Source organism: Phalangium opilio, unplaced genomic scaffold, assembly GCF_054372755.1.
Source record: "Phalangium opilio isolate 3A_F unplaced genomic scaffold, DU_Popi_V2 ptg000009l_1, whole genome shotgun sequence".
Taxonomy (NCBI): Eukaryota; Metazoa; Arthropoda; class Arachnida; order Opiliones; family Phalangiidae; genus Phalangium; species Phalangium opilio.
The window spans coordinates 4679069-4703313 of NW_028324146.1; the positions used below are offsets into that span (position 1 = coordinate 4679069).

Here is a 24245-nt window from a genome sequence, read left to right on the forward strand (position 1 = left end):
CTTTCAATTCCTATCTTCATATCAATTAACACCTTTTAAAAACGGGTTAGCGCGACATCTATCCGACGACATTGATGAATAACAGAATGTTCTCTTGTCCTATGTCAAGAGGACAGTGCACAAAAACGTTTATCACTCGCCCTCGTCTGGACTTAAAATGTCATAACAAGATAAACGGAACGGCATATTGCGAATTCACAAGTTCACGATAATGTGAATTCCCTCGTGTTACCGATTACATTAATTCAAGTCACTACTCGTTCGGAATTTAATGTAAAAAAGGTTGTAAATGACTTAAAGAGGAAAAACTAGTCGAGCAGAAGAGAGAGATAGAACAACCAGCGTGGGGAAAATATGTTATTTAGCTACCGGCTTGCCCCAAAACTAGGCGGAAAACTCGACGCGTCCTTGGCAACTTTTCAAATAATAAGATGAAAAAAAAATGCGAATCGTCGTCGAAACCGAAATCATATTTCATTAGAAGCAAATCGCTTAAAAGTAGAGGTAGAGTAGCGGACAAATTAACCTGAAAGCGTTTGGTTAACAAGACCGTGACTGGCCTGCGCCACAGCTATAATAACACACCACCCGGCCACCCCTCTTCATTTTTCTTAATTAATCCGATTTCCGACGCTTTTATTACCCCCCCCCCCCCAACCCTTTGGAAGGTTCTAATGTTTTATTATACAAATTAACAAGATGGTATTAATCTAGTTTGTAATTTTATTGCACTTTTACTATTATTGAATCTCAAATTAAGTTAATAATGATTGAAGGTTATTTTCACAACAATTAGGCCTATTCCAATTGTGAAAATGGTGCTAAAGTTATCTCTATAAATTAATTTCATAAACTCCTAAATTGGCTCTGTTCGTGAATATTGAAAATTTCAAAAGTTCATTCCAAAACTATATTAGTTACCGAGACCCAAATTTCTTGGCAATTCGGGCTTAACTCCACCCCAGCGCCATTATGGTATGTTTTTTACAGAATGAAAGCTACAAAAGCCTCTCATCTTGGTATGTTTTTTAGCACTAGTGGAAGGTAGCGTGACGTTGCATGACATAGTACTTCCAAGACCCAATTGGCTCAGACCAATTTGAGGATAAAATGTTTTTGAGTCTAAAAGGTTATATCTAGTACTTATTTCAGCTAATTAAAGCATTAAACATGATTAAATCCGCATTTGGGACAAATTAACAAAAATATATGATTTAAAATATTAAAATGAAATTGTTTTTTCAAGATTTAGAATAAGAAAAACAAAACCCGTATCAGCAATTGCTTACAAGCAATATCAAAATGAGCATAGATTTTTCCAAAGCCCAATACCTTGGAACTACGCTCTTATTCGCAATTTCATCGTTACTATTACATTAGTTTCCTTGCGGCGCGACTAAATTCTAGTTAAAGGGAAGCATCTAGCCTCGGGGTCTCCATCTATCGCACGAAATCGAAAACCGCAAAATTACAGAGCGCAAAAAAGCAGTTTTCGTCGGAGGCCTGTGGGCGTATCAGGAGTTGTCTGATGATGCCAGAATGAAGTCAGACGGTATGACGTCACTACTCCACCACCATCCATAACTCTTTTCAAACCCACAAAAAATATTAAAAAATAAAATAATAATAAAAAAAAAAAAACAAGAATTTGTTTGTGTACGACTAATATCCTACGCCAAGTAATTACCTAATTTTTCACATCCGCGTTTGAACATTTACACTGCCACACAGAACAACATCGTTCGTACGTAGATAGCTCAATAAAAATTCCACTAAAATCAAATTTAGTCACGAATTCTTGAGGGTGGATTTGCTTCAAAAGATAATTTATATTATGCTATTATTTTAAAGTATAGTCAAGATTCTATTCAATTCATGCAGAAAATATTTAAGGTTCCATAGAGGTTTATTATTATTATTGTTAACTGTCTTAGCTCAATGTGGGTAAAAAGGAATTTTGGTTATTAAAAGTCATAAATATAAACCAAATTTGATAACAATGTGCGAACGAGTCGTTGTAACTTTAGCAAACTGCTCAGTTTAACCTTTTTGCATTTCAGTTTGCAGCACGTAATAATTAATAGTTCACGAAGGAATCGTGTTTTCAATCAAGATTTTCTTGATCAAAATTTTAAAAGCTTTTGCGTCAAAACTAGCACCCAAAATACTAAACACAAACTATATGTGGTTTTCAAACACGCGCCTCATAGAGTCATAGTCAACGCAAACGCCCTCTTTAGTCAATTTTATTCATTTGAAACTAGTTTGAAAATGATCGGAGTTTCAGCTTTTCTATTTTCATTTCTTGGAAGAATTTTCGTGTTTAAAAGCGCATGCAGAAGCTTTGAAAAATTTGGTTGAAAACGGGACTTTCACTTTACTCTCGGTACAATGAATAAACTTTCACCCTTAACCACTTTCCTGCGTAGCCTTAAAGCGTAAGATTTATTTATGGTAGGTGTTTTAACGCGTGGGTGCCTGTGAAGAATTGAAATTAAGTTTGAAGTTCATAATCTTGCCTTTTAAACGGCATTCTAATTATTTTTTACAAACACCAGAGCCGATTTAGCGTTAGTTAAATTGACTGGATTGTATTAGAAACATTACTTAACGCCTAATAGGGTCAGTGTGCCTAACTTTGGACAGCTGCAACTTTAGACACTTTTATTATAAAAATCATATTTAATTACTGGATGCATCAAATTGATAATGAAATAGCTTATTTTAAAGCTTAGAATGTGAGGAATTTAGAAAAAAATACTTCAAAGTCGTAGAATAACATCCGACTACGTTAAGAGCCAAATTAGCCCACTCTCCAAACTCGTCCATTTAAATTACGGCCAAATTTGACGGGGGTCAACCCTTTGGTCCCGGGAAATAAGGTTTGACGAAAATTAGAGAAATCATACCTGAACAAACTAGAAACCATTCGAAAGAGCAACTTTTTGGCTTCATAATCCGTATTTTAAACACTGTCTTACGCGGGAAATTCGACGAAATATTCAGCTTTAAAAACACCTGGGCAAATTTCTAACTTTGGACACTTTCATGCTGGCCGATTTATCCGTTTGTTAACACTAATTAACTCGCGATAGCCTAGTAGATGTAGGACTAGGCTTAAAAAGAAACGTTTTATTCCCCCCTATAGGCCTAAAAGGAATGAAGTATAGGTAGGCCTAAATAGGCCTAGGCCCTATATACCTAAAAACCTACATAAGTAGCCCCATATTTAATAAAGTTTGTTTTAAAGAAATTTCTGATTTTTATATATTTTAGGCATACGTCTAGGTCGGCCTAAGCCTATATTTTTACTTTTGAAATTGTGATTCGCCTAATGCGTCCCCAAGTCACCCTTTTTTCGCTGTCCAAAGTTAGGAAGGGGTGTCCAAAGTTAGGAAGGGGGCGTCCAAAGTTACATAGAAGTGTCCAAAGTTGAGCACGAATTCGGCCTTTGGGGAACTCTACTTTGTGAAAAATGTATTCCATTAAAAAAGTTGAAAACTTGTGAGAATGTGTCTTAAGAATGCTTCTCTCCATTGCTTTTTTAATTTTGAGTCTAACATATAAGCAACGGAAGTTATTCAAGGTTATGCAAAAAGTGTCCACAGTTAGGCATACTGACCCTATATAATTTGATTAAATTAAATGAGTTTCAGGAAAGAAATTACATAGCTGCAAAGGGTATTACATTTGAATTCCAATTAAAAGAAATGGTTTTAACTTGAAGACATAGAACTGGGGTAGTAGTTTCATATCAAAATCCTAATAAACCTTTCCATAAATGTCTCAGGAGCTATGTCAATTGTAAATAAGTAGGCATGGTTAAGAGCAGATGCAACGACTGTCTCTTGTTTGGACTTATTGGCTTTTCCAGCAGGTCATTCAAATCATTCTAATTTAGTATTATCAGGGATAGATTTAATTTTAGAAGTAGGAATGGAGAACGGTTAGTATTTACTTCAGTTCGACTCACAGCCCAGTATAGAGCCCATCCCACCAACCCGTAACGAAAATTTTAAATTATCTTATAGACTCACTTAAACTACGTTTTGATGACGTTGCTGACGGGGACGGCGAAAAATACGTAATTCCTTTTTACCTCTGTCGCTATGACCCGCCTCTTCTTTCATACCCCTCCGTCCCGTGGAAGGGGGTCTAGGACGCGCGCCCAGATTACTCTGTTCTCCATTCCTACTTCTAAAATTAAATATATCCCTGGTATTATCAAAAGCTGTTTCTCAAAACCTCACTACACTTTCATAATTTCCTCTAATTTCATTTAAAATATAAAATAATTACATACTTGAAATGAAAATATTATTATTTATACCTTTTGAGACAATATTATTCGAATGTTTATAAAATTCACCATAAATTGCGCAAACACATAAAGGTAAATTTCAGTTGATAGACAAACGATGTAGAGTCATATAGACCGAAGAGTAGAGGTTGAGCAGCCGTTAGACGCCCTTCCTTGCCTATCACGATTGGTGTAAGGCAGTAAAAGGGTACTTCTACGGCTCGGCTCACAGGAGGCGCGGGAATCGAAGCAAGGTAGGAAAGCATCTTGAGCGAAAATCAATATAAATCGATGGTGTCGGCATTTCGCGAAAAAGATACTTCGTCTGAAATTAATTACGTCTATCTAACCGAGACATTTCTAACAAGTACAAGTCTAAAACCAATCGCAAACAATGTCAATAGGTAGGCACTTTAAACTACATTTTGATCAAATCTGTAAATTCCCAGCGTTACAGTAAACATTTTAGTTCAATGATGATTTAGCTATAAGAGAGTGCAATAGATTCATTGGGGTAGGATTGTGGTAGTCTTGCAGTTAGCTCGACTTCATAATTGCCCGACGCTTTGCGATCTCGAAACGATAATCCTATCTACCGACATCTTGTGATCTCACAACAATAATCCCTATCGACCGCCACCTGGCAATCTCAAAACGACAATCACAATCAACCGCCACCTGGCAATCTCAAAACGACAATCACAATCAACCGACATCTTGCGATCTCAAAACGACAATCACAATCAACCGACATCTTGCGATCTCAAAACGACAATCACAATCGACCGACATCTTGCGATCTCAAAACGACAATCACAATCGACCGACATCTTGCGATCTCAAAAACGATAATCACAATCGACCGACATCTTGCGATCTCAAAAACGATAATCACAATCGACCGACATCTTGCGATCTCAAAAACGATAATCACAATCAACCGACATCTTGCGATCTCAAAAACGATAATCACAATCAACCGACATCTTGCGATCTCAAAACGACAATCACAATCGACCGACACCATGCGATCTCAAAACGATAATCCCAATCGACCGACACCATGCCATCTCAAAACGATAATCCTAATCGACCGACACGATTAAGTGTAAGTCGATTGGGACGGGGTCGAATGGGAAACAAGCCAATTCAAATACTGTATAATCCCATTACTTCAATCAAACGTAGAGTGTGAGCACCGATTACGCAAAGTCAACATAACGCGGTAAGGGGACCCCACTATTCTTTGTAAAAACAGGGTGTTCCAAAATGGTAGCAGGACAAAAGTACAGAGGGCGATTTAGAGTTGAAAATGTTCTAAGACATTTTGCCTTAAGGGCCACCGTTTAAAAGATATGGTTAGAGTGTCTTACGGATAACCCCTTAAATATAAGTAATTAATCTATCATCCGTACAACAATTTTATCATAACTTAATATAAAATATTGAACATTTTCGACTCTAAATGGTCCATAGAATCCATTGTACTTTGGTCCTACCAACCTTTTTTAGAGCACCCTGTATAATACTACCAATTATAGTAACTGAATTTGGTTTGCTAATACTTGAAAACATGTAGGTATATAGGCTCCTTCTACTAATCTTGAGGCAGAATTAAATTATCGTGAAATTATTCTAATGAGTTTTTTTTTCATATAACAAGAAATTAAAGAAATGGACACTAAATTAAATACATATGATTAAGCAATTACTTCACATACGCCTTCAAGAACAACTTCAGGCTAATTTACTTATCGCATTGGGACATTATGATGAATTATAGTCCCATAAGCAAATAACCGGGCAGCCACATGAACTTATCTCGCAATCTACATATTCAAATTAGAGTCGGCGAGATTATTTTCTTTGACAATGAAAGCATGAAGCACTTAGACTAATTATTCAGGATTGGGTTAATTCGCTTACTACTTCCTGGTTCTTATTGAAAATTTCAAGGCTTCCGGGGCCCACAAACTTCGAGATCCTATCGACGCTGTGAAGGACACGTTATATATGCGCCTGCAGATAATGCTTTTTAAAGGAACACTGAAGCTATCAGAGATGTTTGATCATTTACAAGCTTGGAATATAACCTGATGTATTATAAACCAATTCCATCTCCACCCTATTCCGTGGGGACTTTTTTTAGTTTTATGGGCGCCATTTTAAAAATGGCGGCAAGTCGAACCTCAAAATCCATAAATACCGTCTATAGCTTTATCTCCAGTCCAAACGTATGTCCGAAGTTAATCCCCGCCTCTAAATTACAACCAGCATCTCATTGGTTCTTGAAAACTCACGTCAGCGCGATGCGAATGACGAAAATTAGTCATATTTTCCGACTGAGGAGAGGCGAAATAGCCCGGCCTCCTTTTACGTCCCCCCTTGTATTTTGAAAGGGAACTGGGACTATGGCGCGCGAATACTTAGGCATCTTATACCTTCTCCCTAGTAAACTAGATATCGCTTCTTGTTATTATAGTATTCCGCTTGTCATCTCTAAAATTTTTCAAATCTGGTAATAACGCTTGAAACTAAAAAAAAAATATGTGTTGCTGAGTTTAAGTATATCTTTAATTAACGTTTTTGTTAACTGTAGTATGATATAATAGTCCATAGGTTGTTATTCCCCCCCCCCTAAATTTCGCCTCTAGGCATTGAAAATTTTCATTAGAGAGGCAAGGCGTTCGTGGCCACGCATTTAATTATAGTCCGTCGTTACTGACCCAGTAGCCTTCCCCAAAATAGATCAATTAGTTAAGCCTAAATTTCGCTTAACAAATTTTGTAATGCGAATCAGTGTGATGAGGATATTCGATCTGTCTCCCTGTGCAGCCGGAGGCGAATTCCGGAAGTATAGAGTTGCCCCGGAAATGACGCCCGATACCTTCTTTCCCGCGTAAGGCACAAGAATTTAGTGCTATAATGAGTTGGCGGCCTTTTCTAACGCGTAATTTTAGAACTTAATTTTAATTAGATCGCCACCGAAATTCAAGACCAAATAAATTATTCATAAAAGACAAAATATAGTCAGTCAGTCGAGGGGTTCGACATTAATTGGAAATCCCCTACGTTTCTCGCGAAATTTTAGTCAGCAAATTCATAATCAAAGAGGAAATCGTGAAATCAATTTGAAATCTCTTTGCTAAAAATAACCGATATCTCTCTTTGCTAAAAATAACCGATATCTCTCTTTGCTAAAAATAACCGATATCTCTCTTTGCTAAAAATAACCGATATCTCTCTTTGCTAAAAATAACCGATATCTCTCTTTGCTAAAAATAACCGATATCTCTCTTTGCTAAAAATAACCGATATCTCTCTTTGCTAAAAATAACCGATATCTCTCTTTGCTAAAAATAACCGATATCTCTCTTTGCTAAAAATAACCGATATCTCTCTTTGCTAAAAATAACCGATATCTCTCTTTGCTAAAAATAACCGATATCTCTCTTTGCTAAAAATAACCGATATCTCTCTTTGCTAAAAATAACCGATATCTCTCTTTGCTAAAAATAACCGATATCTCTCTTTGCTAAAAATAACCGATATCTCTCTTTGCTAAAAATAACCGATATCTCTCTTTGCTAAAAATAACCGATATCTCTCTTTGCTAAAAATAACCGATATCTCTCTTTGCTAAAAATAACCGATATCTCTCTTTGCTAAAAATAACCGATATCTCTCTTTGCTAAAAATAACCGATATCTCTCTTTGCTAAAAATAACCGATATCTCTCTTTGCTAAAAATAACCGATATCTCTCTTTGCTAAAAATAACCGATATCTCTCTTTGCTAAAAATAACCGATATCTCTCTTTGCTAAAAATAACCGATATCTCTCTTTGCTAAAAATAACCGATATCTCTCTTTGCTAAAAATAACCGATATCTCTCTTTGCTAAAAATAACCGATATCTCTCTTTGCTAAAAATAACCGATATCTCTCTTTGCTAAAAATAACCGATATCTCTCTTTGCTAAAAATAACCGATATCTCTCTTTGCTAAAAATAACCGATATCTCTCTTTGCTAAAAATAACCGATATCTCTCTTTGCTAAAAATAACCGATATCTCTCTTTGCTAAAAATAACCGATATCTCTCTTTGCTAAAAATAACCGATATCTCTCTTTGCTAAAAATAACCGATATCTCTCTTTGCTAAAAATAACCGATATCTCTCTTTGCTAAAAATAACCGATATCTCTCTTTGCTAAAAATAACCGATATCTCTCTTTGCTAAAAATAACCGATATCTCTCTTTGCTAAAAATAACCGATATCTCTCTTTGCTAAAAATAACCGATATCTCTCTTTGCTAAAAATAACCGATATCTCTCTTTGCTAAAAATAACCGATATCTCTCTTTGCTAAAAATAACCGATATCTCTCTTTGCTAAAAATAACCGATATCTCTCTTTGCTAAAAATAACCGATATCTCTCTTTGCTAAAAATAACCGATATCTCTCTTTGCTAAAAATAACCGATATCTCTCTTTGCTAAAAATAACCGATATCTCTCTTTGCTAAAAATAACCGATATCTCTCTTTGCTAAAAATAACCGATATCTCTCTTTGCTAAAAATAACCGATATCTCTCTTTGCTAAAAATAGCCTATATCTCTCTTTGCTAAAAATAGCCTATATCTCTTTGCTAAAAATAGCCTATATCTCTTTGCTAAAAATAACCTAAATCTTTTTGCTAAAAAATAACCGACGTCTTTTTGCTATAATAACCGAATTTTTTTGTTAGAGAGTATATAAATTTTTTCACCCCTTCCCATTAAGTTCGACCAGGTGAGAAGAAAACACAAACTAAATATTCCCAAGTAAAACAGCTATGAATCCCTGTGATTGGTGTAAAGAATCAAAATGCAACTAATGAAGTGGAGAATAGCACCGACGATTTCCGATAAAACATCTGGCAGACTTTTGTAAATATTCACGTTGCCTAAAACTCCATTTTTTTTTAACTGCTACTTTTATTAAAAAAAAACAAAAAAACAGACAATATTTTCATTTTTACAAGCCTGGCTGGTATATTAATGTCAATCGCTCGCATTTCATTAAAAATGCACAGTTTGTTATTTTTACCCCTTCTGTTTCGCGCAAAATTAACATTCGCTACCAGAGCAACAACATACCCTACCTTTACGGCAGAGGAAACTTGTTAAAAATTTATGATATCATATAAGTAATCCTAAAATTCATATTCCAAAGAAACGTGAATAGGTGACAATTTTACAGAATTTACTTTCTTCTTTGCAAACAGGTCTGTATTTGTTCTAAATTATGAAGCTTATGACGCAGTCACACTCGAAGAGTCTTTGAAGGTCTAAATTTTCTTTAACTCGATATTAATTAACTTTAAACAACCCATTTTTACATAAAATGTTTTTCATTAATTGCGAGAGTACACTGTATTCTAGAACGGAATTGTAAAAACCATAAAATATTCGTATATGGCTCTTGATAATTAAAATAACAATTTAAACATAATTTTTACACGAGTAAAATAATAACCTTCATTGATCTTAAAGCCTGATAAATAAAGATCGAATAAATTCGAATTAAAATCATATACATCTACAGAGTCAAAACCTTTGCCGTCAACCAGTCTATATACATGGAACTTCAAACGCTTTCGTGTGACGCAGTGTTAATTTGAGCAACATTTACAGGGGCTGATAGAGAAATTAAATGAGCAGGTAGGAGTAAAATTTAGAACAATTGTACGCGCTTTTTAGACTGACAACCGTAAATCTTCACTCCCATAACGGGAGAAAGGCGGATGTTGGAAAAGTTGGTTATCGTTTAACACATGACAAGCCCTGCAGCAGCATCAGAGTTCCCGCTAACTCCCAGTACGAGCTGCCCTCTCGTGAGAATCTTGATAAGGAAAATAAGCGTGCGTTGGACCCTGTAGGTGCGTAATCAGTACAGTCTTTTTGAAATTAGTACATTTTGTGTTGGAGAGAGGGCGCAAAATAGTGCCTCAATATACTAATAGTAAGCCCAGGGACAAAGTACCATATTAACCCCCTTCTACCCTCTTTTTCTTCACAGTGGTTCACCACACAATAAATATCCTTCCCTACTCCCTGAGAGCTAGTTCGAGAACGAACGACGCAAGAATTGACTACACAAGGTTTTGCAGTCAGGCTTCCTTTTTAGTCTGTACTAAGCATTTGACAGTGCCTCACCAGGCGTCGTTTTACGAGAATCATGACAAGCTCTCAGTATTCAGTAACTAGTGACAAACTTATGAAACATACCTTATGAACTTATGCTTATATAAAAATTACTATCGAAAACCAACACCTGATTTAAACCTCTACCTGATTAAATTAAATATAGAATACATAAAAATATCTCGAAACACGTTAACTATTAATAAATAATAATAAAGAAATAAATTCCCAAGGAAAACATTCTCGACCCTATCACAAAAGGTTCTTAAGTATCCCTTTGCAAGTTACTTAAAGTTACCTATGACAAATAATATAATATATAAAACCCTTCCTCCAGTGGCACTGATATCTGAAACCTGGATATTATTGACATTGAACGGAAGTCTGTGCCATTTAATTCATCAAGGATTTCATATTTTGGAAACTACGGCATAATATACCAAAAATTCAACAGAATGACCTATTCATTCACCCTCCTACTTGGTCAAATAAGGAATATAAGGTGGCGGTCCCCCTCTATCATGTACTGCACTCCACACAACTTCAAAAACATGTGATGATCCTTTTCAATACATTTACGCGTCCCTGAACCCTTTATGACACCCTAGCTATAGAAGAGACCGAGATAAAGACGTTGGAGGACACGAAAAAAAGAAATGAAAATCAAGTACCAGAAAGTATAAGTTGAAATTGAAAATCAATTTTATATATATTTAATAGATGTGGGAATTTTAACAGCGACAATAAGGTTACCGTAGGAAATAAACCAGGTTCCTTATGTTTATCTAAATGGCATTTTCATGGAACTGAGAGGGAAAGACTCGGGGATAATCATAAAACTGTCTACTATCTCACTATTGGCGCCTGTGCTGTGGTATTTTAGTGTCATGAAACTGCTCAGAGACGGCGATGTATTAACCCCCGCCTTCCATCTCACTTTTAGCGCCTGCGCTGTGGGCTTTTAGTGCCATGAGACTACTCAGAGACGGCGATGTATTAAACCCCGCTTTCCATCTCACTTTTGGCGCCTCCGCTGTGGGCTTTTAGTGTTACGAAACAGCTCAGAGAAGCCGATGTATCAACTTTCTCGTACGGTCCGAAGGCGAGGGTTGCCTAACATTACCTAATAATGAACGTTTACTATCCCTAGTTTACCAAATAAATTTAAATTTGATTTAATTTAAATTACTTTAATTCTGATCTTAAAATAAGCGAACATATTCTCATTTATGGCAACGTGTTTGGATCTTAGCCAATGGATTACTGATAAGTGGTGACGTTAAACAATGGTTATTTTATTTAAAGGTAACAGCCTCTGCCATAAAAACGTTTGAAAAATATTACTCGCAATTAACTGTAGGGGGTAAAACCTAACTAAAAAAAGCATATCAGGTAGCAGCCTCTGTGTGTAGGGCAGGGTGATAATGAAGAGTTGAAAACCATATTACGGAGACTTTCCCGAAAAACTTGATGGCGCTGTGTACCTAAGTCTCTAGCGGAAAGTCAGATATTCTTAATCCTCAACTACCTAATGTAAGGAACCATAAGTTCATAAGATACGTTCCATAAGTTTGTCACTGGTTACTGAGAGCTTGTCACGAAGTGACTGACGTAAGTGAAACGTCATGGATTCGCTTAAAACGACGCCAGGCGAGGCTCTGTCAAAGAATTATAACAGACTAAATTGAAAGATGGATTGCAAAACCGAGTGTAGTAATTCTAGCTTGTCGTTCTCGAACTAGCTCGAGCTGTAAGACTTAAACATTACGAAGTGTAGAGCGTCATATTTATGGAGCATGTCTTATAAACATATGAAGGAACATGCCTAGAAAAGAACTAGTGACTTTCTCGAAAAACTGGATGGCGCTACATGAGTTTTTAGCGGAAAAAGAGATATTCTGCCTCCTTCCCTAGCCCTTGTGACCATCTACATAAAAGGACTATGTTAAACAATGGGACAAGGCTAGAATTGTTGGTTTGTCGAAGAATGGAGCTAGCCTTATAAGTTCAAGTTACAACTAACAGATATCAAACAATTAAACAAAACGCTATACCTAATACTACACAGCAATTTATTTCCGTTATACCTGTAAATGATACGGTAAATTTATTATTTACGTTCATTATGCAAATCATTTCTAAGTTTTTAATACACGCGCCGCGCATTAACCGTTCCTTCAAAGAACACTGTCTGAAACTAATTGAGACTGTTATATCCAACCACAGAAGAGTTTGGTCCAACTAACCACCCACTAAATTGCATCGGAATTGGACCCCACGGATTTGATTAACTACCGGTTTTTGTAGCTGCATCGAGAATAGAATATCGTTTCTAATAAAAGGCAAAGGGAACTCCCGCGGGTCGAATGTAATTCAAACTCATTGGAACTAAGGTAGCTAAAACGAACGAGGGATTAATGCGGTGGCACGAAATAAAAGTAAAAGCACGTGGATAACGCGCGCCACGTGAAACAGATACGTCTCTCTATGGGAAATTAGGCGGAGTCATTACTAGGCCTAGGGGGAAAGCATTAACTTAGCCGATTCAATACAGCGTACCCAAGCGATACAAAGGCAACGCTGCCACTAAAGCCGCCAAAAACTGATGCGTTTGACGTTTACTTGATGAATAAAGTTAGGTACTCGTTTTCACGTTTGCTTTTGATTACAAAGCTAATTTGACTAATGAATAAAGCGAAATAAATTTAATTGAAAATAAAGTAAGACTTAAGGCTCTTTCAGACGATCCAACTTTTTGACTCAGCTCGAAGGGTCAAAAAGTTGTATCAACTTGCCCAATTTTTGAAGGGAAAAGTGAAATAAATCCTTCCTTTTCACACGACTAAACTTTTACCGCGAAATGGAACTTTTTAAGCGCCACCTTCCTTGGCACTTACGAAATAACCCGCGAAAAAGGTTTTTTTTTGTAATTCATTTTGATTGGCTGGAGAAATGAACTTAAAAAGTTGAGTCAGCAAAAATTGGATCACTGATCCAATTTTCCCTAGCCAACTTTTTTGGTGACTCAACTCATCCAGCGTCTATTCACATGATCCAACTCGAGTTGACCCATCAAGCTGAGTCAAAACGTTGGATCATCTGAAAGAGACTTTAATGTTCAAGCTGGGTACACGCATGGGGAAATTCCAAATCCTTCATGTACACAGCGGTTGTATGAAATAAAAAAAAATTCATTTTCAGTGTCAAGTAACATTTGCAACGAAAATACAAATCTCAATGCTAAGGATGATCACCTTCGTTTGAAACTTGCTAACTATGTTCTTAAGAGTGCAAAGCAATTTTACAAAAGATTTTGTAGAGTAAATCAAAATCGTACTTAAGAAAAAGCTTTGTTATATAATGATAATTACAATAAAATCGATAGGTTTTTGTAGATGGGGAGTAGCTTGTAATGTACCTGCATCGTTATCAGTGACGTTTTGCATCTCATGAGTCAGAGAAATTAAGGAATTAAATGCATGGGTCACGTGACACATGAGGTTTTTTCCGTCACATCCCCTATATACCGTAAAAATTCCGTTTCTTTTATTAAAATCATAAAAAAATATTGTAAGCAGTTGAGTTCGCTATCTAATTAGACCTTTAATATAATTTTATTGTTGCCTAATTTGATTTTGCCTTTATTATAATTTTAATGATACCTAAGGTATTTTTCCTTCAATGAGAGAGGAAGGAGTTGTCGAGGGGGTAGACGCTTTGGATCTCTGTGTACACCTGAGTTCAAAAGAGTTCAGCTTTGACAGTGCATTGAGTTCAAATCCTTCGGAACTCAGAGTTCAGCTTTGACAGTACATTGAGTTCAAGTCATATTGTACACCTGAGTTCTCAAGTGTCTTCCCCCTCGGGAGTTGTAATATACCAACTAGCAAAGGTGTTTTCGGGCACTGCATATAACAATTTACAATAACCTCTAGACATCGTGTGTTCAGTATCTCTGAGGAATGACTTAAATTAGCAACGAAACTGCACTTCCTTGTTTCAGCTTTAGTTGCTGAGGGCAGTGGTGAACCTACCCAATAGGCAATAGAGTTCCGAGAGACAAAAACCGCAGAATATTTCCATCCCTTAGTAGATATTTCACTCGCAACTTTTACTTGAAAAACAATAAATTTTTACCTTCGATTATAACCGATAAAAAAATTTGGATAAAATTTATCTGTAAAAGCTCAAGTAAAGGGAAATTAATTTTATCTTTATGTTGTATTGCTAGCACAGCATCTCTCCGAAACTGACAATAAAAGATGGTTCCTCCTTCCCATTGACGTAAGCGAAATCGTTTCGAAACCAGCGGGTGGAATTGTTTCACATTTTTCAGACTATACTTTTCGTATATTTTTTAATCGCCTTGATGGTTATCTCGTTTCCAGGTTGGTCTACATAAAAATCAGATTGTTATATACGAAGGGTGATGCACTTCGTCTGTTCATCGGCGAGACGGGTTCTACCCCATATATGCACTACACGGAAAGTTACTTACCCCTTTTCTACCCTGCTCTACATTATCTATCGCATCTATCATAAAAGATATTTGATGGTAATGCCTAGTTCGATAGAGGCTCGGTAATTCATCCTATAGACTAATATCAAGTACCAGCTAAGCTAGACGGCGTTGGCCGTGTGTTTTAAGAGGGTGGAAACCGTGGAAGAGTTCCCTGTCTATGTAGGCAGTGAACACTCAATAGTCTTTGGACACACCCGTGTGAAATACCTGCATGATGTTGTGTTTTTAAAGTGAACATCAAAGTTCAATAAGAAGATGCTTAATTAGGAGTTAATCATAAAGTTAAAAGGTTACTTTTTAAAAATAAAAGGACGTTTTTAACAGGCTTAATTGCTAGAGGCTCGCCTCCGTTCCAACCTTGAGAAAAACTCAACCACTTCTAAAACCTTCCCTGGTATTACTAATCAGAAGTATAATACTTCTCTTCGAGAGAAGTGTACCACAAAGTGGGGTAGTTGTAACATGGTTCTTTCTAACATCATTTTACATTTGGAGTGCACAAGGTTACTAAACCGAATCACATACGCGATAAATAGTTCCCTCATCATTACTCTATTAGTGTTTAACTATTTGCCAATGCGTGCTTTTGGCTTTTTGTCCCACGTCAAGACAATCAAGGTTTGTGGGTTGATTGCTGAGGATTTGGTACCAAACAGTTATAGAATTCACCCCACGGTGCGATTCCCATCTCAACTTAGTTTGATGAGCAGGAAAGCAAACAAAAATAAACGATGCAGCTTGTTAAAATTCGGTAACGAATTGTGACTGTCCAAAAAGAAGAAACATGCAAATAAAGAAACTACTTTCTCAAATAATAAGACTGAGCTTTGAGATGACCTATCCAGGCTCCGGAATGGGCTGTACTGCGTAACCTCAGTTGATACTATCCCCCACTATTCCCGTTTCCTTCAAATCTTCGCCTAAGATTCATACATTCTCAGGACGTTTATGGGTTCTTGAAGCACATCTATAACGGTAAACCGTAACCTAATTTATGCTTCCAGACTGAGTCTACAATTAAAGAGCTCTTCATCTGTCATCTGCTTAGTGCTTAGTTCGACCGTCGATTAGCTTTGGTTTACCATCAACTATCACTGCGGTTAAGCTTAGCAAACGATGGAAATAAAGTCAAGTAAAGATTATAAAAAAACGTCTTGGTTTGGACCAAGGCCGAAAAAACAAACGATATGTGTGAGGTTTATCAATTGACTGAAGTTTCAGATATTGCAATTTTTTTTAGTTATTTTTATCCATTTAATCCTTAAAAAATATTAAATTCAATCAACTGATTTTACTGTTAATCGATCTATTCCCTCTAAATTAATTGAAAAAATTACATATCTACGCTTTTTCAAGAACAATTACATTTTCCGAAAACATTTTATCATGAAATTAATTATTTTGAAGGGAGTACGTGCTGAGGGATCAATAATGAATATTTGAAATACTCTGTATAAAAAGACCAAGCGAACTTTGACATAATTCGAAAGGAAAATGTAAATTTTTAAAAGTGGATTCCAAAGCAGGGTGTTGCACGAATTCATACATTTAATTTCGTACTACGAAATGCTACATTTCCAATGTCGCGACTATGAAGTAAAGGTTGCACTGCAATTTCCCTCTTCGTACTTTAGAATTTGAAACGTCACTCACCACCCCTTTCTACATTGTTGGCGTTACTTGTACACCGGTAACGTATTACGCATAATCATTTTAGCACGCGTAAATACCATTTCGGAAAACACACAGTGGCGAGGCCACCATTGGGTATTCTCCCTCGCACCAAGGGTCACCGCCAGACGGTAACAAAGTTGACTGCAGGCAGGAGGCTAGTCAACTTTCACTGCCTATAGCGGTGCTTCTAGGCGAGAGAGAGGACCTTAATGGCGGCATCACACCTGTGTTTTAATTCTCTGTATGTAATTTCTAAAATGGTCTACTCTCTTACAAATGTACACCGATTGGACTGAGTGATCGGTCCTTCAGGCGCTAGCGAGTGTCAAGCCACAACAATAATCATTCTTGTACACGAACGTTTTATAGTTTTAGGTTATTAAGGTTGGCGGGCAAGTCCGAAGAGTCATGTACCGTTCACTAATGTCACGTGAAAAGGTTTCGACCTATATGGTAATATTTGCTGGGTGTATTGCGTCGGCTCAGACAACCCAAAACACTGGAACAACTGGTGATTGTAAAATTTTATATTTTGGGGAAATGGAGGAAGGGGGGGGGGGTTAAGTTAAGTGTGACCTTCTTCGTTTAACTGGTAATGAATGGAGATGAATATAACAAGCCTTTGGAACTGAAACGTATTTCTTTTTATGCAATCTTTACCCTTACCTTTGGTTATATACCGATATCATATTTGTCCAGTGTTACAGATAGCTACCTACTAAATGAAACCACACAGGATAAACGATGTTGCTTTGTCTTAAATAGACGACATAAGTTATTTAGTTTATTAACTAGTCTGAACAAAATAAATTTAAATTATCATGTTTTTTTGAACATCAGTCTTCTTAGCAACTTACAGATTTAAACTTTTTTGGGTGCAAATTTGAAAATTTGTCAAGCCAGCAACAATTAAATCTATGTCCGTCAAGTGCTTACACGAAATCCCTTCAAAATAATTAATTTCATGATAAAATGTTTTCGGAAAATGTAATTGTTCTTGAAAAAGCGTAGATATGTAATTTTTTCAATTAATTTAGAGGGAATAGATCGATTAACAGTAAAATCAGTTGATTGAATTTAATATTTTTTAAGGATTAAATGGATAAAAATAACTAAAAAAAATTGCAATATCTGAAACTTCAGTCAATTGATAAACCTCACACATATCGTTTGTTTTTTCGGCCTTGGTCCAAACCAAGACGTTTTTTTATAATATCTGTCACTTCAGTCTTAATGTAATTAAATTTTGAATAATTATGTTAGCTCTACCGTCATACATTTTGGGTTGAAAGAAGAACTTATGTATCGTTAATTACATTTAACTTATATAAAAAACATAGATTTCGATAAGCATATAATTTGTACTTTATTTAAGATAAAGTTTAAAAATTACAATATTTAAAATATAGAATAAAAATGTTTATTTGTATCGTACACTCTATACATATACAGTGTGGTCGAGATCAGACCAACACCTTCCTTTATGTACAACCCCCAATACTGCCAACGGCTGATGTCATACTAAATTATACAGCGTGTAAATAAATGTCTGGAATTCATGATTATTATATGCTAGTGACAAGTTACAAAAAGAATACTGGAGAATATGCCTGAACACAACAAAATATTTTAAAGCACAGTCCTACGATTGGTCTTAGAACGTGGGCCTCAAATTAAAACTTCTTAACTGTTTGGTAAACACATCAACGAAAATATTCGACGTTTCTACCATTGTGGTTGAGGCAGACGACTGTCCATGTCTTGCAATACATTTGCAAGCAGTAAATTCATGACGCCTGGTAAGACTAATGGTATTGCCGTCTTAGGTAATCCTCGTCCGTTAAGGCATGATGTAAGGGGTATGATAATGCCGGTAGTGATGCCATTGTAAACTGGCACAAACAGTAGAAAGGCTTAGTGCAACTTCTTGTTCCACCGCTCTATTATTACTTATTAGCATGAATTGGCTTCAAAACGTGCTACGATGTCAAAATCTCTATCCTCATTACAGACTATACAGTCTCTTCTACATTCACGATCTTGCACTACCGAAATCACGAAGGTGCTCGCCAATGTCGGCAAAGGTGCTTCGCACCGGATGTTGTCGGTGTGGAAACCGTTCGGCATAAAGCACTGCCTTTAGTTGAACGTTACTGCGACCTTCACCCAAAATAAACATCATGTCCAATTTGTCCTGGTTTGAATAGGTTGGCATTTTGCTAGGAAACGAAACTAACTACTATAATTCTTCTACTTAGCTGCTACACTGAAGACCCTGTATATCAAAAGGGACCGGAAGTACCTCAAAGTTTTCAAAGATTGCCGGATTGAGCGGGTCATGGGGTTTATAGTGGTGAAGGTTGCTTTGACTTTCGACACGTGACACCGCGGTATGTTTTTGGTGCTTCAATGTCCTCTCCCGATAGGCCCAACCAATTACCATCCTGGTTTTTCGGCTCAGTGTTGCGGTATTGCCGGTCCCATTAGAAATACAAGGTCTGTATTGTTAAGGCTTAGAAATACGTGGTCTTATAAACTGGTCCTCAGGATTAGTGACCCCTAACGTCTATAAAAAATAAACTGGTCCTTAGGACCAGTGACTCTTACCATAATATTCTTTCTACTGGTCCCATTGTAAAGTTTTTTTGTTGATATATATATGCGCTAGCCCACTTGCGAGAAGGTTCAAGGTAGTTTGACCATAAATGATAGGTTTGACCATAAGTACCATAATTACCCCTGATAAGTAAAACACGCCCGTTGGACTAATGTAACCAGCATGTTCATCTGCGTCCTATACAAGTTAGGTATATGCGACGCCGTGCGGCCTTTTTTGTCCCAACCTTTTTTAGCCAATGGGAGACGTTTCTAAGGCTGCCTCTAGCTTCCCAGAAGTCTGACTTAGAATCTCGGAAAATGGATAGAATTCTTAGATTCTCAGTCAGAATTCTGAGTAAGTAAACATTAAGGTTTCGTCTGCTACACTAATGGGCACAGGCCACAGAAGCGTAAGCTACAAATGTTGTAAGTGTTAATGGTTATTGTTATTTAACCTACATAAATTGATGAATTAGTACCGTTATCCATCATTGTTTAATATATGTGGCAACAAAAATAGTGTTTTAAGTTACAACCCTAAACCATGCCTACACTAGCGCGCTTGAAGGCCGCCATTACACCAACACTAGTCCGTGGCCTACAAGATATCTGTAGGGGAGGTCTGAACATGAGCCTCCGCGGACTATTTACAGTTTCAAATGACTACAAGAGGCCGCCTGCTTCGTTTTTTGGGTGAAAATGCCGGTTACATTAGTCCAACGGCCGTGTTTTACTTATCAGGGGTAATTATGGTACTTATGGTTTGACTAAATTGACTCTGCGAGACTTCAAAATTCCAATCGTGCCGAGACTGCCGACTGCCGCGTAGTTTTAAATCTAACTTAATACCACTACCAAAACCTGGTACCACTTGGCAAGCCCTTCATTTGGGTCTAAACTCTAGAGTGATACGGTTTGTTGTGTTTGAAAGAGAAAAGTTAAGAGTAGAAATTGGAAGAAACCTTGAATTTTTAAACTGGTCCCGCCTCAATTCCCATCAAAAAACTTAATTATTAATTTTTTCGATTAAAAAACTGGTCCAAGCAATTAATAAACTGGTTTTGGACCAGTGGACGTGTGCTATTTCTAAGTCTGGTAGTGTTAAAATTGTAACAATACTCTTGTTAAAAAGGCACAAATACTGTAACATCCCCCCCCCCCCCCAAACTTTTAAGTTTCGCTCCTTTTCAATGGCTCTCTTTTCAATATGGGAAAAATGCTTTTAAATGACAATTTATTTACGTGTAAGAATTAAACAGGAAAATGGAGCCTGAGTGTAAGATAAGTGTAGTTTTAATTATAATTTGTTAGATTAATTATAAGGTATCCATGAATTTCCCAAAAACATTCGTGTTTTGGGTTGATTTCACATTAATTATACTTGATTAAGTTTAATTTAACGGTTTATCTAGTGTGGATACAAGTTTCGATAAAATATTAACTTTAATTGCAATTAACCTAAAATATGTAAGAGCTTTCGATGTATTTTAATGATGAATTAAATTAATTTGAAAGTGAAATAGGAAACATTTGTGGCTGTACGAAAAACTTGTGATGTTTTAATCTTAATTTGAGCGCGGTTCGGGAGAGTGGATTAAGCTTAAAAGTATAATTTATTGGCATTTTTTACCCTAATTGCAACGTTTAGTGAAGTTTAACATTTTTGCCAGTCATTATTTTACCCAAAACTTTTGAATTTCGCGCCAATTAATGTACTTTAAAGATAGTTTAAATTAACTTAAGTGTGAAATAGAAAACATTGGGATTTACCAATGACTTGGGTAGTTTTAAATAAGATTAAAAGTTATTTGAGTTTTTATCCAAAAAATGAATATATTTGGTTTAATTTCACGTTAATTATATTTAATTGAGTGACAATTAACGTAGGATTGTGCTTCGGCAGTGTACATTTAGGTTATAAAATGACTTTCAATATATACTTCACGTTAATTGCAATTTTTAGTGGAGCTTTTGAATCTTATTTTACCCTACACTTTCGAATTTCGCGCCTATTAATGTACTTTAAAGATAATTTAAATTAACTTAAGTGTGAAATAGAAAACATGGGGCTATACCAACAGCTTGTCCAGTTTAAATCTTAAGTTACTCGAGTTCTCATCCAAAATATGTACATTTCATCTTTAAATTCACGCTAATTATACTTAATTAACTTTAAATTTATGAAGGATTGAGGTTTGGCAGTGTTGATTTAGCTTATAAAATGAGTTTCAAATTACCTTTATAGCAAAGTTCAGAAGAGTTTTTTCATTCTTGCCAACACATTGCGTTCAATTTTTATCACACCCCGTGCTAAATTTTCGGTAACATAAAGATCATCTATAACATATGTTAATGAATGATGTGATTCTATAGTTTGGCAACTTTGACTTGAATACCAGTAGTTAAATTAAATACCTAAACAATTCATAGCAATTTAGTCAAATAAACAAACGGCAATGTGAACTGTGGAGATAACGAACAACGTAACCCTCCGTTGCTGACGTGGTTACGTTTGAAAAATCTGCGCAGATGTAAACATGGAAATTATTTGACTAATTAAATTACATAACGACACTGTCCTCCTGGATTAACCAGCACCACTGTTATATTTATGAATTAACAAAATCCACTGTTGGTAACAAATGGTTTTTAAAATGATTAACGTAACAAAACATACTGACTGGTTCAATAGTATAGAAATTGTTTTAATGAATGATCTGGTCCTCTACGTTGGTTGAGTTTCAGGAATTATATCACACACCTTCACAATTAGTAGCATTTTAGTGAGATTAACAAATAATGAAACCTTGTATACCTCAAATGAGAATGTTGAATTAACTGCGCTAACGTAAACACGACGACTCTTAAAACTGCCGTAAGGAAAACACATTGAACTTTTTGTCATTTCCAGTAGTATTTTGAAGTTCTCGATCTTTTCAAAGGGTGAAAAGCACTATCTTTATTTCAACACCTTAATAATTTGAATAAATATGCCATTTTTTACTTCAAATTGGAAGCGCACATGGTAAATACAGTAAAAAAAAACCTGGGGTTAGCCTGGTTAGGAAATGTTTCTAGCATAAAACGGAGCAGACTATATAAAGAATTCCAAAACAAATGAGAGCTGGAAATAAGCCTTTTTAATAATCTTTGAAGAGGACAGACACTATAAAGACTATAATTTCATAGACCAATGCCGACTCAATTTATAAATTGAGTCGGCATTGCATAGACTAACTAAAATACAACCTAAGCCTTGGCCGTAAAGAACGTCGAAAAACTTACTTCAAAAGATATAAAAACCTCTATTAACTGTAATTATTTACCTGAATTAATTTTTTAGATGAAAATTCGACCTGATAACAAAGTATTTGTTCTTAAGGGTGTTATAGATAATTAGCAAATCCAAATAAAGGTGTTCAAGCTCGGATGAAATACCAAAGTAATTAATTTTAGTTGCCTTACTGTCGTCTGTTATGAAATTAGGAATTTTCCACATAAAAGCAAACGTTTGAAATTTATCAACGTAACTTGTTAGCACGCAAAAAGCTAGGCCGTTCTAGTTATCAATGAGAACGAAAATGGGGAAATAAGTTTAAACGCGCTAGGAGGTTAGGCTGACTTCTGACCCAAAAGTAAATTTTTGACGTACTATCTTAATTATTTAAATTACAAAAATTAGAATTCATTAATTAAAAATCGAAACACGTAAGTTTCTCATTTAAGAAATGCTTGTTAATTTAGAAGCATTCCTAAAACTAACTTCGCTATAGTTTTTCCGTATGGCCTGTCTCAATTTCCTTAAAAAACCGAAATTTTTTTAATGCTTTTTCTATGGGACGCTAACCCTAAAAGGTGTGACTTTTTGTTTAACATTACGGAAGGGTGTCATGTCATATCTACAAGGGCCTACCGGCCCTGTAGAATTATACAGGGTGTTTCTGATAAGTCGGCTACAAATAAAAGGGTGTGTTCCTGGTATCAAACTGAATGGAAAGTGTCAACTAACATGGGGTCTACAACATTTAGTTACGGATATATGGACTTTCAAACATTGGCCCCTAAGGCCTAACACAAGGAAAGAGTCACGCATGTGGTGTAAGACAAACAGTCTTCAATCTAAGAATGAACCTTTATCTATTGGAAGTGTATTATTAAATTTGTAGAAGTGTGCGTACGCTGGTAAAGTAAAGCCAAGAAGCGATACCTAGTTTATTAGGGAGAAGGTATAAATTCGCCACATTTCCAGCTTTATCTCCAGTCTAAACGTAGGTCCGGAGTTAATCCCCGCCTCTAAATTACAACCATGCAGCATCTCATTGGTTCTTGAAAACTCACGTCAGCACGACGCGAATGACGAAAATTACGTATTTCCGACTGAGGAGAGGCGAAATAGCCCGGCCTCCTTTTACGTCCCCTCTTGTATTTTGAAAGGGGGACTGGTACTATGTCGCGCGAATACTTAGGCATCTTATACCTTCTCCCTAATAAACTTGATATCACTTCTTGGTAAAGCTAATTACTCCCCTTGCTTTATGGACCTATCAATGTTTGAGAGTCCATGTCTCCGTAACTAAATGTTGCAGACTCAGTGTTCTTCCACACTTTAAACTTTGACCCAAAGAACACACCCTTTAATTTAATGCTGACTTATCAGAAACACACCGTATATTCTTGACCACGTTTGTTCCACTACAAATGATTAACGAACTCGAAAGTCATTACTTATTTGAAACATGATTTTATGTTGGTGGCTTCCCATCAGCGGTCGTAAGCCTTTGAAAGCCTCTTAAGGAAGGAGTATAAACCCTAATCTTAAACTGCATTGAAAACAAAACACAGTTGCTCGATTAAAATTTCCCTGCACGCTGTATTATGAAAGACGAAAATTTGGGTAAAATTAACTCTTCTAGGGTTTCACGAGCTTTCAAGCCTTATTTTGTAACACGAAGCTCTTATTACA

The 24245-nt window shown here is 36.1% G+C and overlaps 1 protein-coding gene and 1 long non-coding RNA gene across 4 annotated transcripts in view; both read right to left on the bottom strand.

Annotated features, from left to right (window-relative positions):
- The window catches only part of Mef2 (myocyte enhancer factor 2), a 174303-nt gene that overhangs the window by 136786 nt on the left and 13272 nt on the right, over positions 1-24245 (bottom strand). The window lies entirely within an intron of this gene.
- Positions 18034-23142, bottom strand: LOC149713464 (uncharacterized). Of its 3 annotated transcripts, none has more exons than XR_016371173.1 (6): positions 22609-23142; positions 22098-22376; positions 21964-22043; positions 21698-21882; positions 21520-21619; positions 18034-18903 (listed from the first exon to the last, which is right to left on the bottom strand). It is a non-coding gene; the product is annotated as an uncharacterized LOC149713464 (long non-coding RNA). The 3 variants fall into 3 exon arrangements; XR_016371172.1 differs by having other exon boundaries at positions 21698-21803; positions 22609-23127; XR_016371165.1 differs by having other exon boundaries at positions 21698-21803; positions 21960-22043; positions 22609-23118.